At 38.8% G+C, this 17,012-nt stretch overlaps 1 long non-coding RNA gene across 1 annotated transcript in view; it reads left to right on the forward strand.

Annotated features, from left to right (window-relative positions):
- Positions 1-14,352, forward strand: part of LOC102140819 (uncharacterized) — a 97,126-nt gene extending 82,774 nt beyond the window's left edge. The window contains exons 3-4 of the long non-coding RNA XR_006699497.3: positions 10,688-10,842; positions 14,146-14,352. This is a non-coding gene — a long non-coding RNA (uncharacterized lncRNA). The remainder of the gene's footprint in view (positions 1-10,687; positions 10,843-14,145) is intronic.
- Positions 14,353-17,012: the final 2,660 nt, after the last annotated feature.

The raw sequence follows: 17,012 nt of genomic DNA on the forward strand, positions 1-17,012 counted from the left end.
ATCCCCAGGCCATTGTCAAATCATATAATGCCAGCCCAGGAAAGTAATTACAGAACTGTTGTGAGGCTGTTAGCAGCTGCTTTTCATTTTTCCCCATTGTGACTGGGATGTGGTGGAGAAAAACTGGGATGACTAAGAACCACAACATAAATGCCACCCAATCTGCTGGCCAGTCACATATGGCACTTACTTTCAACCAAAGGGAAAAGAGGAGGTCGTTAGATGTAAGACTGAAATGTCGTTAGATGTAAGAGCTGAATATAATGCAGAATCTACAGCAAATTATCACAGAACAAGGTGTGAGGATAGGTGGATTCCATTTATTAAAGCGTTATGGAAATCATTAGGCCACAAAGTCTAATTTCTAAAAACAAAATTCTGTGTTGATCCCATTAAGAAATCCCTCTTCCTCCTAGTTGCTACTTTTCTTTTAGCATTTTCCTTATTTTTGTGTAAGAATTACAGTGACCTTTGGTTAATAACATGTTACTCAAAGTTTCCAACAATAAATTTAGATTCTCATAAAAAAGCAACTGCTAAGATATATGAAGGGGAAATCAACATTATTTAATGTGTTTTAATCTTACCATATTACCTTAATTTGATTCTTTGTAATAAGAACCTTATAAGTTATCCAGTACTTATTTTCAAAGTTAATTTATTTCCTAAACTCCAGTTTGTGAAGAATGGCAGACATTTGATAAGCTGATTTAAAGTAAAAACAGGTATGTATTGTTTTAAAGTTATAACTGCTTAAAGTTTAATGGAAACTTCTTAAAATCCCTAATACTACTAAATGCTGTATTTCTAATCAGGTGACAATATAATCATGATGAACCTTAAGTGATTACTCACTGTTTATTTTCTTTGAATGAAATTGTTTAACTGGAAGCTAGTAAGTTATTATGTGCACATACAATTCATTCTTGTTCTGAAAGTCATTGCTTTCCTTTCCTTGGCTACTGAGATACAATAAATACATTTGTATGTCTTTTAAAAATTGCAGCAGGCAGTTGCTTCCCTATACACTAGGCAATATCCCTTCCACTCAGAATTGGAACTCTTTTGAAAAAATAATTTATTTGCAAATGATGAAAGTGTTCAGAGGCTTGAGATCCAACAACATCCCAAATGAAAATAATTAGAATTTGTGGTAAAGATAAGAGTGAGATTTGAAACCTGTCGGTACATATCACCAAGAAGAAATAAATTATGGCTTGTCAAAAATGACAGATTTCAGCAAGGTGCTTCCTTTTCACTTTGAGTAAGACCTTTTTCCACCTAGCAATTAACTTTATTCCCATTAATATTCAGTAGCATTGACAAGGCTGACAGAGTAAAACTGGGTTTTATAAAACTAAAGACAGATTGATGGAGACTCATTACTTTGTCTAATAATTTCATCATTATATGTTGTATCTTAATAAATAAAGAACAAAGCTGTTGACTGTAGTATTGATTTGTTGTGCCAGGTAAAGGACTCAGATTTTCTGTGTATATTTTCTTTTTGTGATTCATAAACGTATTTTTGAAAATAAACAGTAATTTTGCCTAAAGGGTTGCAGAGGTGACAAAATAATACATTTACACCATACCATAATACCCTTAGTACTGGCATTGGTTCCTTTAGATATTTCTTCACAAGCTGTAAATAATAATTATTCCACACAGTTACATAAAATGAGCAACTGCACTTAAATGACCCTTTGATTATAGATTTTGAGAAAGCCTAAGAACAAGTATTTTCTTGTGGTTTGGTGGAAAAAGAGCAAAGGATTAACTAACAACCCAAAGAAACCTAAAAACCAAACATTTTGGTCTTTCTTTTTTTTATGATATAAAAAGTTAGATAACAGAGCAGGTTTCACAAAACTTTAAGACGTGTCAAAGATGATGTTGCTTGGAGACATAATATCTGCTCTGTTTTTTTGTATTTGTCATATTTCCCACACTTGATCTCAGCCAAAAGGCAGAGAAGCAATTATTTGTTATATTTCCTTAAAAAATTAAAAATGAAACATTGTACTTTTCAAGGCTTATGGAAACAGTTGTTGGGCTTTTTTATTTTTATACAGGACACTTTGGCTGAATTCAGCTTTGCTTTCTCTTCTAGAACTGTGAGAAAAGAATTCTCATTGTTGATGAGAAAGATGTGATATTTGTCTAACAAAATCAACTTGATTTTTTTTTGTTGAAGTTTCTAAGTTGTTCTTTCCCTCTGCCATGAAAAGTGACTTCTCAAAGGTGAAAGTCTGCCATTTTTTCTTAAAGAGTTCTCTTTCCATTAACATTATGTAGCTCAGCACTGTTTTTTGCCAACAGCAATAACAGTGACTTTTGGATGTATTATTTACTTTAAATTTTGCCACTTGCATTTATTTTCTGTGCTATGACAACATACTGTTCTGTGGTAGAAATGACACAATTTTAGTCTTCATCAAATTCATAGTTTCTGCAAAAGTCTTATTTTTCATAAGCAAAAATTCATGTAGTGAAAATGGAGTCATTTCATGCAGTTCCCACTTTGGCCCTGAGCACATGCACTGAGCAGCTCTCCTCTTTACTCCTTTATTTTTGTCAGTATTAAAGTCTGCAGATGGGTATGTCACACCTGAACACCCTGAGTATGGAGTGTGTAATTATAATAAAAGCTTTGGAGTAGATTTCCCTAGCCCTTGAGTGTCTTCTTTTAAGTACCTCTCTGATGTTCCACATCACCTTCGATTATTAGATCCTGTTAGCTCTGATCTCCTTCTTTTACACCAATCTGCTTTTCTGATTTGAGCTTTATTTGACTCCACTGCTCTCTCTCAAACTTCCCTTCCAATGATCGATGCTAGTGCTTTCCTTCAGTTACTGTCTTGTTTTCTTCTTGATTATTCTATTTTCAAATCCATTTACGAACTTACCCTTACTCTTCATGAATAAAGACTTCTTAGAGAGAAGAGCAGTTATTTGAAGAACTGCAGTCATTAGTCAAATGTTTAGTGAGAACTTACTATACGTAAGACATTGTAAGAAAACTCAGATACCTGATGTATCATCACTACGATTGATAACTAACACTTATATAATAATAACAATGAATCAGACATTGATCTGTGTGCTTTACAAATATTAATGCACTTGGTCCTCCCAATATGCCCTATGTTTCATTATGCAGGTTTTATCATTATAGGTAAGAAAGGCCATATGATCAGAAGATTGCTGCCATTGAAAAGACAGTTTGTTACTCACAGTTCTCAAGAGAGAATATGCCATGCCATGCCATGGAGGGCCATACAGGAAAGCACCAGGGTTAGTCAAGAGGCAAACAGAGTGGGAGAAAAATGTGGGCAAGAGACTTTATTGTGGTTCCATTGGGAAGAAATAAGTGAGGCAGGGTAAGCAGGCTTAGTATTGGCTAGTTCAAATGCTTTCAACAGGCTCTTGGGTGCAGTAGCTGTCTGGAGTTGCCTGATACCTGGTCCTGGTGTGATTGGGGCAGGGGAATATGGGCCCAGAGTGAAGAACTTGATAGAGGAGGTGGGAAAAAGTGTGGGCTTTGGACTGGTTAGTTTGCACATGACGGTTGTGCTCAGAGGCAAGGAAATTGGCTAGCTCTAGAAGAAGAAGTCTCCCCAGGGTCAGTAAGATCCCAGTTATCCAAATATCAGAAAAATAAGGCATGCTTAATATATCTTAGAGACAGACAGCTAGTAGGGGTTTGAATCCAGGTTCAGAGGTAATAGGTCTGGCTCCAGAGTTCACATTCTTAGTTCTATGTCATGTTGATTCACTAAGCAACATGGATTTTTATAGGGGAAGTAAAAAATATGCAACATATACGTGATATTATTGTGCTGTAAGAAAGGTAAAAGGGGGCTTCAGAATTAAGAGGTGGGAGACATCAATTAGATTGAAACTCAGGCAAAAATTCAGGAAAGAAGCCATAATTGAGTGTGCATTTAAAGGATGACAGAGATTCCCACAAAAAGGCAGAAATCATTCCAGGCAAAGGGAATTGCTTAAACAAAGTTGTAAAGACTTGAAATCAGTGAATGTGATTAAGCTGCTGCATACCACCCATATAGCATAATGGCATATGCAAAGCTCGAAGGAAATGATATTGAGAAAGTTATTTAAAATCAGATTTAAGAAAGTCATGAATAAAAAGCTAAGGAATTTGAGCTTATGTATATTATAGATCTTTGAGCAGTGCACTTCAGGGGTTAACCTTGATTTAGTGGAAGAAGAATTGGAAAGAGAAGAAGCAGAAGGTGAAAGCATCATTAGTACGTTATGGAACTAACTCAAGTTATTGAAATAGCTCAAATGAAACTTAAGAATAATATCAAGGAGTATTAAGAGCTTGATTCCAAAACCATTGTAGAGATAGAATTAGAAGTATTCTATGTTGAAGCTCTGTCATATAAAGTAATGACTAAAGGAATTGGTAACTTTACTATGCAGAAGAGAAAATAAAGGGATAGACTCTCTTGGGTGCTGAGCTAGGCCAAACCTCAGAGGCTGCTCTGGGCTCCAAGGTGGGAGAGAATAAAAACATGGGCGGAGCTCATGAATGCTGGTACTCCATCAGTTCAGTTCAGAAGCTGATAAGTAGTGAAAAGAAGCCTCAGCTCTACTATAGTTCAGCATGGCACTGTTATTGGAATAAAAAAAGAGTAATTTATAATAAAATAATATGTATTTCAATATGTAAATGCTCAGACAAAGCTATCCCAGGAGAACTGATGATACAGACGGAGCTTTCACCTATTTCATCTGGATTTAAGAGAGTTAAGTTCAGAATCTCTTCAATACAAGAAATTCAGGAAGATGAAAGAGTAGATATCTAGGTCGTCACTAAATAAAAATAAGTCCTAACAGACTAGAATTATTTGTCTATAAGAAAAAAAAATCTTAATTGAAATAAGGATAACATGCCAAGACAAATTACAGACTTTGGAAACAGAGAAAAAGAAGTATGATATTAGCGCAAACGAGTTGGGCCTTATTTATAAGTGCAGTGTCAAAATTATTCCCAATATTATGATGGGATAGTGACAAAGTATCTCTGAAAACATATCTCCTGCCTTAAAATTCCTCCACATGTTGAGGCTCACAATCAGTCTCTGGCACTTAGAAAGACCCAGGAGACTCTATCCTTTGATAATCTATAGGGGAGGTAGGTTGTATTATAAAAAGAAGTAGTAATACAAGAAACCACAGGAACATTGTGACAGAGACAGAATCTGTGCCAACACTGGGAAAAAAGGCAACCCTCAAAATAAATAATTTCCTTATATTACTTATATAATCTAGATTTCTCATCATCGTCATTCATAAAAACTTTAAAATATATGTAATGGCAAGAATATAAAATAGAAAAATAAATCTTTATTAATAAAATTCAATTAAATCCCAGCATCTTGTATATTTCCACTAATTTTATAATATTACTTCTAAGCCATAAGAGTCTTAGGTTCCCTTTATTATCTGTCTGTATGTGGCAGCAATATGTGCCAACTAGCACTGGTATGTTATATTGGTGACTCAATTATAATGAGGGGCATTGTTTCGCTGAGGTGATTTTCTGAAATGGTGAACAAGTCTCAGAAAACATAGTGCAAAGTTCCTTTGATTTAAACAGTATTGCATTCCTGACATTTTTAATTTATAACTATGAAGAAATACATTTTGTTGTGATTGGTAAAATTATTTTCTAGACTCTCAAATAATTGTAACTTTTTCCCCCTACATGAATGTTGATGGAATATTTGAAAATCATGCAGCATAATTATCTATTGGGTAAAACTGTCACATGCATCACAGGACACCTAGCATCTCTGTCCAGCTCCACTTCCTAAATAACAGCATCATCCTGCAATTTGTATGAAAAATAAAAATGATCACATATTTTAAAAATTATTTGTGTAAAAAAACTACTGCTTTAAGTAATGGTGCTCAATACAAGGGAGATCCCTGCTATATGACATGATCAGGATTATGCTAAAATCTTTTAGTAGAGAAATGATAGAAAGATTTCCAGTATTGGGTGACTAGTTGGACTAGTTCAAAGTTGAAAAATCAAATGCCTACAGGCATAAAGCAGGTATAACAAATGTGTGAACTGGGCCAAGAGGAAGACAATAGAGAGTTGTGTGGTCTGTGACCAGTTGTCCGAGTACCACTTGTTGAAAGATTATTTTTTCCTCATTGAATTGCTTTAGCACCTTGTCAAAAATCAATTGACAGTAAATGTGAGGGATTATTTCTGAACTCTCAGTTCTATTCCATTTACCTATGTCATCTTTACACCAGTACTACACTGTCTCAATTACTGCAGCTATGTACTAAGTTTTGAAATCAATTAATGTGAACCTTACACCTTTTTTCCTTTATTAAGATTATTTTGGTTATTCTGGGTAACTCGAATTTCTACATAAATTTCAGGATCAGCTTGTTCATTTCTACAAAGAAGCCAGCTGAATTTTGATAGGGATTGCATTGAGTTTGTAGATTAATTTCAGGGGCATTGCTATCTTAACAATATTGTCTTCTGATCCATGAACATAGGATGCCTTTCTATTTGTTTAGGTCTTCTTAAATTTCTCTCAACATTGTTTTATAGTTTTCAAGTTGTATGTCTTATAATTATTTTGTTAAATTTATTCATAGTATTTTATTTTTTTCCATCTGGTTGCCTTTTATTTCATGTTCTTGCCAGTTGCCCTGGCTGGGTCCACTTAGCTTTTAAAACTTGTATGTCTTACAACCCATTTCTCTTACTCATTATTTATTACACTGGTTCAATGAAACAAATCACCTCGCTTTCTCTTTCGGCAACTCTCCATCTCCTAAAATCTTTTGGATCTTTTGTAACTTATTCTTGAACAAAAACATCCCTAATTAACACTATACCACTATTCCAGAGCTTATTTCTATAATCTCCACCACTCTGACACATCCATAATTATAGTGTAAATTGCCATTTATCCTGTTACTGTTTATTATCTGGGACAGATATTCTCATAATGTCTCCTATTAAATTTTAAGCTCTTTTGAGTAGGGTCAAAGTTGAAAAATGAAATGCTTACAGGCAAATGTAGTATGTTTTCTACTTTGTTTTCTATTTCAAGCTCTTAAAAAAAATCCTAACAGAGTCACAAAAGTCTGGCTCAAAGGTGTGTTCCATTTGCTTTGCTTTTTTAACTGAAAAGCAGGTCAATGAGATGAGAAGAGCACTACCTTGTCTTGAGTCCTGGCTTTGCCACTTAAATGCTACATAATATTGAGTAATTAATTTACATCCGAGTCTCAGTTTTTCCATCTGTAAAGTAAGAATAACAATGTCTAACTTGATCATTATAATAAAGATTAAAAATTGGCAAGTAAAACATATAGCCTATGGCAGGCTTTGATAAATGACATTGTGATGGTTAATACTGAGTGTGAACTTGATTGGATTGAAGGATGCAAAGTATTGTTCCTGGGTGTGTCTGTGAGGGTGTTGCCAAAGGAGATTAACATTTGAGTCAATGGACTGGAAGAGGCAGACCCACCCTCAATCTGGATGGGCACAATCTAATTGTCAAAGATGTTTGAACCAGAGCAACTCCATCTTGAATAAGACCTGGGTAAAATAAGGCTGAGATCTATTGGGCTGCATTCCCAGATGCTTAAGACATTCTAAGTCACAGGATGAGATAAGAGGTCAGCACAAAACACAGGTCATAAAGACCTTGCTGGTAAAACAGCTTGCAATAAAGAAGCCGGCCAAAACTCACCAAAACCAAAATGGTCACGAGAGTGATCTCTGGTGGTCCTCACTGCTACACTACCACCAGTGCCATGACAGTTTACAAATGCCATGGCAGCATCAGGGAGTTACCCTATGTGGTCTAAAAAGGGGAAGCATGAATGATCCACCCCTTGTTTAGCATATCTACAAGAAATAACCATAAAAACAGGCAACCAGCAGCCCTCAAAACTGCTCCGTCTATGGAGTAGCCATTCTTTTATTCCTTACTTTCCTAAAAAACTTGTTTTCACTTTACCCTATGGACTCACCCTGTATTCTTTCTTGCATGAGATCCAAGAACCCTCTCTTGGGGTCTGAATTGGAACCCCTTTCCTGTAACATCTTTCTGGCAACCACGGAAGGGACGATATTAAGGAAACCCTCTACCCTAGGCTAACTTTGAGTAAGTGGTGAGGTCTGGTAACATCTTTCTGGTGAACCCTGAAGGGAAGATACTGAGGCGATCCCCCAACCCAAAGAAAATATACTGCAGCACTGATTGCACAACTTTGGGTACGTGGGGTACATATACCTGGGTAAAGGATGGGATTGGATTAGAGGCTCAACTTAGGGGAGTTAGAGTATCTCCAGACAGTGTGGGTTAGAGGCCCTTCTTAATAAAAGGCAAGAATGCTTGATCAACCTTGGGTTAGAGGCCCAATTTAGGAGGGTTAGAGACCCTTCTAAGATTTAGGGGGTTAGAAGCCCCTCTCAGTAAAGTCCTTCTCGGCAAAGTCCCTTTTGGCTAAGAACGGGTTTGGTGCTATAGGATATTAATTGCTATTCTCTTTGTTGTTGTTGTTGTTCGCTTCTTTTCCATACGTTATTGCGGTTCAGGTGGTGTTTGGTTATGTAAGTTCTTCAATGGTGATTTGAGATTTTGGTGCACCCATCACCCAAGCAGTATACACTGTACCCTCTTTGTAGTCTTTTATCCCTTGCCCCCTTCCCACCCTTTTCTCCAAGTCCCCAAAGTCCATTGTCTCATTTTTATGCCTTTGCATACTCATAGCTTAGCTCCAACATATCAGTAAGAACATAAGGATGCTTGGTTTTCCATTCCTGAGTTACTTCACTTAGAATAATAGTCTCCAATATCATCCAGGTCACTGTGAATGCCGTTAATTCATTCCTTTTATGGCTGAGTAGTATTCCATCATATATGTACACCACAGTTTCTTTATCCACTCATTGATTGATGGGCATTTGAGTTGGATCCATGGTCTTGCAATTGTGAATTGTGCTGCTATAAACATGCTTATGCAAGTATCATTTTGGTATAATGACTTCTTTTCCTCTGGGTAGATACCTAGCAGCGGGATTGCTGTGGGTTGTCTGTTTACTGTCCTGACTGTTCCTCTACCAAAACCAAAAAAGGACATAACCAAAAAAGAAAACTACAAACCAATATCCCTGATGAACATAGATGCCAAAATTTTTAACCAAATACTAGCTAACTGAATTCAACAACATATCAAAAAGATAATTCACCATGATCAAGTAGGTTTCATGCCAGGGATGCAAGGATGGTTTACCATATGCAAGTCAATAAATGTGCTACACCACATAAACATAATTAAAAACAAAAATCACATGATTATCTCAATAGATGCAGAAAAAGCATTAGACAAAATCCAGCATTCCTTTATGATTAAAACTGACAGCAAAATCAGCATACAAGGGACATACCTCAGTGTAATAAAGCCACCTATGACAAACCCACTGAATGGGGAAAAATTGAAAGCATTTCCTCTGAGAACTGGAACAAGACAAGGATGCCCACTCTCACCACTCCTCTTCAACATAGTACTGGAAGTCTTAGCCAGAGCAATCAGACAAGAGAAAGAAATAAAAGGCATCTAAATCAGTAAAGAGGAAGTCAAACTCACTGTCTGCTGATGACATGATCGTTTACCTCAAAAACCCTCAAGACTCCTCCAGAAAGCTCCTAGAACTGATAAAAGAATTCAGCAAAGTTTCTGGATACAAGATTAATGTACAAAAACCAGTAGCTGTTGTATATGCCAACAGCGACCAAGTGGAGAATCAAATCAAGACCTCAACCCCTTTTACAATAGCTGCAAAAATAAAATAAAATAATAAAATACTTAGGAATATACCTAATCAAGGAGGTGAAAGACCTCTATAAGGAAAACTACAAAACACTGCTGAAAGAAATCATAGGCAACACAAACAAATGGAAACACATCTTATGCTCATGGATGGGTAGAATCAATATTGTGAAAATGACCATACTGCCAAAAGCAATCTACAAATTCAACACAGTTCCCATCAAAATACCACTATCATTCTTTATAGAATTGGAAAAACAATTCTAAACTTCATATGGAACACCCCCACCCCAAAACAAAAGCCCTCATAGCCAAAGCAAGACTGAGCAAAAAGAACAAATTTGGAGGCATCACACTACCTGATTTCAAACTACACTATAAGACCATAGTCACCAAAACAGCATGGTACTGGTATATAAATAGGCACATAGACCAATGGAACAAAATAGAGAACCCAGAAATAAACCCAAATACTTACAGTCAACTGATCTTCAACAAAGCAAACACAAACATAAGTGAGGAAAGGACACCCTTTTCAACAAATAGTGCTGGGATAATTGGCTAGCTACATGCAGGAGAATGAAACTGGATCCTCATCTCTCATCTTATATAAAAATCAACTCAAGATAGATTAAGGACTTAAATCTAAGATCTGAAACTATAAAAATTTTAGAAGATAACATTGGAAAAACCCTTCTAGACATTGGCTTAGGCCAAGATTTCATGACCAAGATCCCAAAAGCATATGCAATAAAAACAAAGATAAATAGCTGGGACTTAGTTAAATCATTATTCTCTTTGAACTAATCTGCCTTGCACTCTTTGCTGACAGCTGTAGGTGACAGAATTGGCATGAACAGGATTACAGGACATAGGAAGCTTTTTCCTCACCAAAAAGGGGAAACCTGAATGCTGATGGGACTGCTGGAAAAGATCCCTTCACTATCGACAAGTAGCCACCTGCACTTTTTAGTGTCCCTGCAATGGGTGAGTCTTTCTCTGGCCTCTGTGAGCACCTCACCTTCCCCACCCTGCCTCAGGCAATGTTTTCCTCTCCCTGTCTGTGTGCAAATTGGTTGAATGGTAAAAATCACTGTTTATCCCCTCTGCAAAGTTTTAATTAATTGGAAAAAGGATTTGTAAAACTAGTCTTAAGCTACAGCAAATCTGTTGTACTTTGTGCTATTGTATTAGTCTGTTTTCACACTGCTGATAAAGACATACTTGAGACTGGGAAGAAAAATCTGTTTAGTTGGACTTACAGTTCCACATGGCTGGGGAAGCCTCAGAATCATGGCAGGAGGCGAAAGGTATTTCTTACATCATGTCAGCAAGAGAAAATGAGGAAGAAGCAAAAGCAGAAACCCGTGATAAACCCATCAGATCTCGAGACTTATTCACTATCATAAGAATAGCATGAGAAAGACCAGCCCCCATGATTAAATTATCTCCCCCTGGATCCCTCCCACAACACGTGGGAATTCTGGGAGATACAATTCAAGTTCATATTTGAATGGGGATACAGCCAAACCATACTATTCCACCCCTGCCCCCTCCAATCTTATGTCCTCACATTTCAAAACCAATCATGCTTTCCCAACAGGCCCCCAAAGTCTTAACTCATTTCAGCAGTAACCCAAAAGTCCCTTCTACCTATGAGCCTGTAAAATAAAAAACAAGCTACTTACTTCCTAGACCCCATGGGGGTACAGGTATTGGGTAAATACAGCCATTTCAAATGGGAGAAATTGGCCAAAATAAGGGAGTTACAGGGACCTTGCAAGTCTGAAATCCAGCAGGACAGCCAGATTTTAAAGCTCCAAAATGATCTCCTTTGACCCCAGGTCTTATATCCAGGTCAAGCTGATGCAAGAGGTGGGTTCCCATGGTGTTGGGCAGCTTTGACCATGTGACTTTACAGGGTACGGCCTCCCTCTTGGCTGCTTTCACAGACTGGCATTGAGTGTCTGTGGCTTTTCCAGGTGCACAGTGCAAGTTGTTGGCGTATCTACATTTCTGGGGTCTGGAGGATGGTGGCCCTCTTCTCACAGCTCCTCTAGGCAGTGCCCTAGTAGGAACTCTGTGTGGGGGCTCCAACCCTACATTTCCCTTCCGCACTCCCCTCTCCATGAGGGCCCTGCCCCTGCAGCAAACTTTTGCCTGGGCAACCAGGCATTTCCATACATCTGAAATCTTCTGAAATCTGAGGTTTCCAAACCTCAATTCTTGACTTTTGTTCACCCACAGGCTCAACGACATGTGGAAACTGCCAAGGCTTGGGACTTCCACCTGGAGTGGCTGGGACATAGGGCACCAAGTCCCTAGGCTGCACACAGCACAAGGACCCTGGGGCCAGCCCACAAAACAACTTTTTCCTCCTGGGTCTTTGGCCTGCGATGGGAGAGGCTGCCGGGAAAGTCTCATAATACCTAGTGGGCCTCTTTGGATTTTGGAGGCAACACATTCCTCATTTGGGTGTGTTACTCCGGCCCATTTATTGAGTGACTGGGAAGTCTTGAGTGGGGTCCAGAACAAGAGAAGGCTCTGCAACAGGTCCAGGCTGCTGGCCAAGCTGCTCTGCCCCTTGGGTCATATGACCCAGCAGATCCAATGGAGCTTGAAGTGTCAGAGGTAGATAGGGATGCTGTTTGGAGCCTTGGTAGGCCTTCATAGGTGAATCACAGTGGAGGCCTCTAGGATTTTGGAGCAAGGCCCCACCATCTTCTGTAGGTAACTACTCTCCTATTAAGTGATGGCTCTTGGCCTGTTACTGGGCTTTGGTAGTAATTGAACGTTTGACTACGGGTCACCAAGTCACCACACGACCTAAACTGCCTATCATGAACTGCGTGCCTTCTGACCTATCTAGCCATGAAGTGGGGCATGCACAGCAGCATTCCAGCATCAAATGGAAGTGGTATATATGTGATCAGGCTCAAGTAGGTCCTGAAGGCACAATTAAGTTACATGAGGAAGTGGCTCAAACACCCATGTTCCCCACTCCTGCTCCCCTGCCTTCTTTCCCCCAGCCTGCACCAATGGCCTCATGGGGAGTTCCCTATGATCAGTTGACAGAGGAAGAGAATACTAGGGCCTGGTTCACAGATAGTTCTGAACAATATGCAGGCAACACCTGAAAGTGGACAGCTGCGGCACTACAGCCCCTTTGTAGGACATCCCTGAAGGTCACTGGTGAAGAGAAATCTTCCCAGTGGGCAGAACTCATACAGTGCACCTGGTTGTATACTTTGCTTGGAAGGAGAAATAGCCAGATGTGTGATTATATAGTGATTCATGGGCTGTATTCACTGGTTTGGCTGGAAGGTCAGGGACTTGGAAGAAGCATGATTGGAAAATTGGTGGCAAAGAAATTTGGGGAAGAGGTATGTAGATGAACCTCTTTGTGTGGTCAAAAACTGAAGATATTTGTATTTCATGTGAGTGCTCATGAACAAATGACCTCAGCAGAGGAGAATTTTAATAATCGAGTGGATAGGGTATCTTGTTCCGTGGACAGCACTCAGCCTCTTTCCCCAGCTACCCCTGTCATCACCTAATGGGCCCATGAACAAAGTGGCCATGGTAGTAGGAATGGGAGGTTACGCATGGGCTCAGCAACATGGACTTTCACTCACTAAGGCTGACCTGGCTATGCCCATGGCTGAGTGCCCAATTTGCCAGCAGCACCAGAGACCAACAACTGAGTCCTTAACATGGCACAATTCCTTGGGGTGTTCAGCCAGCCACTTGGTGGAAGGTTGATTATACTGGACCTCTTGCATCTTGGAAAGGGCGGCTGTTTGTCCTCACCAGAATAAACACTTATTCCAGATATGGGTTTGCATATCTTGCATGCAATGCTTCTGCCTAGACTGCCATCTGTGAACTCATAGAATGCCTTATCCACTGTCATGGTATTCCACACAGCATCGCCTCTGACCAAGGTACTCACTTTATGGCTAAATAAATGCAGCAGTGGGCTCATGCTCATGGAATTCACTGGTCTTATCTCTTCCCCATCAACCTGAAGCAGCTGGATTGATAGAATGGTGGAATGGCCTTTTGAAGTCACAATTACAATGCCAACTAGGTGACAATACTTTGCAGGGCTGGGACAAAGTTCTCCAGAAGGCTGTGTGTGCTCTGAATCAATGTCCAATGTATGGTACTGTTTCTTGAATAGGATTCACAGGTCCAGGAATCAAGGGGTCGAAGTGGAAGTGGCACCACTCACCATCTCCTGTAGTGACCCACAGGCAAATTTTTTGCTTCCTGTTCCTGTGACATTAGGTTCTGTTGGCCTAGAGGTCTTAGCTCCAGAGAGAAGAATGCTACCATCAGGAGACACAACAATAATTCCATTAAACTGGAAGTAAGATTGCCACCTGGACACTGGCCTCCTCCTACCTCTATATCAACAGGCTAAGATGGGAGCTACAGTATTGGCTGGAGTGATTGACCCAGAATATCAAAATGACATCAGTCTACTTCTCCATAATGGAGGTAAGAAAGAGTATGCACGGAATTCAGGAGATCCTTTAGGGCATCTCTTAGTATTACCATGCCCTGTGATTAAGGTCAATGGGAAATTACAACAGCCTAATCCAGGCAGGAGTACAAGTGGCCCAGACCCTTCAGGAAAGAAGGTTTGGGTCACTCCACCAGGTAAAAAAACGTGACCTGCTGAGGTGCTTGGTGAAGGCAAAGGGAATACAGAATGGGTGGTAGAAGAAGGTAGTCATCAATACCAGCTACAACCACGTGAACAGTTGCAGAAACGAGGACTGTAATTGTCATGAATATTTCCTACTTATTTTGTTAAGAATATGTTTGTGCAGGTATACACTTGTACTAGGAAAATAGCTTCATTTTATTTCCTTTTTCCTTTATCATATGACATAAGATTTATTGACTTCATATCAGCATTTAAGTGTTGTTAACTTTATGAAATAGCATTTAGGTTAAGGATTAGTGTGCTTCTAGTTGTACAAAGGATAGCCGTATTATATTAGGCATAATTATGACCTTATTATTGTCTTCACTTGAAGATTATATATGATTTCAGGAGCTGTATATGGGTTCAAATTGACAAGGGGTGGACTTGTGATGGTTAATATTGTCAACTTGATTGGATTGAAGGATGCAAAGTATTGTTCCTGGGCATATCTGTGAGGGTTTTGCCAAAGGAGATTAACAGTTGAGTCAGTGGACTGGGAGAAACAGACTAACCCTCAATCGGGTGGGCACCATCTAATCAGCTGCCAGCACAGCTAGAATAAAGCAGGCAGAAGTTGGAAGGACTTTACTTGCTAAGTCTTCAGACCTTCATTTTTCTCCCATGCCAGATGCTTCCTGCCCTTGAACATCAGATTTCAAGTTCTTCAGCTTTTGGACTCTTTGGACTTACACCAGTGGTTTTCCAGGGTCCCTTGGGCCTTTGGCCACAGAATGAAGGCTGTACTGTCAGCTTCTCTACTTTTGAGGTTTTGGGACAAGGACTGATCCACCACTGGCTTCCTTGCTCTTCAACTTGCAGACAGCTTATCGTGGGACTTTACCTTGTGATCGTATGAGTCAATTCTCCTAATAAACTCCCCTTTTTATATACACATATCCTATTAGTTCTGTCCCTTTAGAGAATCCTGACTAATGCAGGCATTAACATTTACTCTTTATAAAAGCAATGTGACAATTAATAAAAACCTAAGCTTAGAGTTTTTCTTTTAGAAATAAACAAAGAAAATAGGAAAATTGAAATTTTAAATAGTTATAAAAGTTATCTAGGATTCTGATTATTTTATTTCCATGTCATATCTAAGGCTTCTCCATCAGTGCCATGTTCTCCTTGGAACCCTTCATCATTTATTTCAGGAGGAATATAGAGCATGAAGCAGAAAGTATGACACCTCCCCCCATCTTCTTGCTTATTTTGTACGACTTCTGGCATCTTACATTGCAAAACAGACAGAAAAACAACATCAAGAGAAAATGTATTGAAAGTAAATATTTAATGTCAAATACAACAAAGTTTAAAGGGCTCTACTCCAATCATTGATTCATTTGAAATGAAGTGGGAAACTTTGGAAGCTATATTTATTGTTACTAGTTTTTTATTCTGTACTAATTAGCCAGAGAAAAATAATGCAAAATGTTGTATGTTGCTTGATTTTTTCTCTTTCACAAATAACTGAAATAATTCTTTGTAAATGTTTTTTAAAATATTTTTTAAATTTTTTTAAATTTTAAAAATAAAAATAAAAAATATTTTTAAAACAACAATTAATATTAATAAAAGTCTAATTAGAGAAAATATTAAGTAAAAAGCAGTATTTCCTCTTCTTGAGCTTTATTAAAGCAGAGATTCCTTAACTATAACCATCTTTGTCAAGGAAATATTTATTTTAAATAAATATATTACATCCTAAATAGAGCAAGGCAACAGATGTATCCGAGTGAATTAAAAAGTGGCACATTCTTGGGCTTCCCCCTGGCAGTTATATTTTTGGCTTTGCCCTCTGTGAGTGATGGAATAATTTCTAGTCTTTACAGGGATTTTTTTTAAAGCCACAAAAGTCAGAAAGGTTATTTCACACGTACTGAGGAAATTATGTGTATCATCATAGAGTCTAGCCAGGAAACAGAAACCACCTGAGTAGTTAAAGAGACTTTAATGGAGAAAACTGATTCCCTGGGTGATGAAAGTGCTGAGAAACCAAACAGAGGACAGTGGGCCAATGCAAAGATTCATAACAGCAAGAAGCCACCCTGACCCATGACTGAAGGGATAAAGAGTGAACGCAGTGTTACTGGCACTAGTGGAAGCTGGAACCATAGCTGGTTTGCCTGCCAAGAGCTGGATTCATAAAGCTGTTGGAAGGCAGGGGAAGAAAAGAGATACCCTGGCTTATTCCACCCCACCACCTCCCCCATAATCTATTTGAAGCCACTGAGCATGGGAAACACAGCCGCAGAGGTTGGTGTCCCTTGATGCAGAGAAGGGGGAAGGCAGGGAAAGGATGAGAGGGCAAACAGGTCCAGAATGTTCTTACCATGGAATTGCCTACTAAAGTAGAAAAGATGTGAGGGAGTCAGGGAGGGGCTGGTGTTGAAGAAAGGCAACATGGAATGAATCTGGCCATCTATGTTTTGGTAGAGGA

Source organism: Macaca fascicularis, chromosome 7 (assembly GCF_037993035.2).
Source record: "Macaca fascicularis isolate 582-1 chromosome 7, T2T-MFA8v1.1".
Lineage (NCBI taxonomy): Eukaryota > Metazoa > Chordata > Mammalia > Primates > Cercopithecidae > Macaca > Macaca fascicularis.